The sequence below is a fragment of the Gossypium arboreum genome, chromosome 13 (assembly GCF_025698485.1).
Source record: "Gossypium arboreum isolate Shixiya-1 chromosome 13, ASM2569848v2, whole genome shotgun sequence".
NCBI classification, from domain to species: domain Eukaryota; kingdom Viridiplantae; phylum Streptophyta; class Magnoliopsida; order Malvales; family Malvaceae; genus Gossypium; species Gossypium arboreum.
In genome coordinates this window covers 122,881,561-122,882,210 of record NC_069082.1, presented here as the reverse complement: position 1 = coordinate 122,882,210, position 650 = coordinate 122,881,561, and the positions used below count along the sequence as shown (strand labels likewise).

The 650-nt window shown below is 39.1% G+C and overlaps 1 non-coding gene across 1 annotated transcript; it reads right to left on the bottom strand.

Annotated features, from left to right (window-relative positions):
* Positions 1 to 107, bottom strand: LOC128287392 (small nucleolar RNA R71). Its single transcript, XR_008278092.1, has one exon. It is a non-coding gene; the product is annotated as a small nucleolar RNA R71 (small nucleolar RNA).
* Between the last annotated feature and the right edge of the window lie 543 nt (positions 108 to 650).

Genomic DNA, 650 nt, shown 5'->3' with positions numbered 1-650 from the left:
AAGTTGAGGAATGATATCTCTTCTTTTATTCAGATTGACCTAGAAACCTTAGATAATGCATGACAGAGGTATAAGGACTTATTGAGCCAGTGCCCTCACCATGGATTACCTTTATGGCTACAGGTTCAAACCTTCTACAACGGTTTGAATCCCTCAACCAGGCAATTAATCGATGCAGTAGCCGGTGGTACATTGAACAATAAAACACCTGAAGTGGCTTATGAATTTATAGAGAAGATGGCATTGAATAATTATCAGTGGCAGGTCATGACGACAAAGCCGATAAAAGTAACCAGTGTTTTTAAGTTAGATGCGGCCACCATGTTATCAAATTAGGTAGAACTTTTAAATAAAAAAATTGATGGTTTATATGTTTCTACGCAGGTATATCCGGTGATGCAATGCGATACGAATAGAGGAGGAATGAACAATCCAGAATTTCTACGCTATGGTCCTAGCACAGAGATCGAACAAATAAATTATATGGGTAATAATTATAGGCCTCAAAATAACCCTTATAGTAATACTTATAATTCAGGTTGGAGGAACCATCCCAATTTCTCTTGGGGTGGACAAGGAAATCCTAAAGCACAAGCCCCTCCAGGCTTCCAACAACAACCTTGCCAGGAAGAGAAGAAGCTGAACCTTGA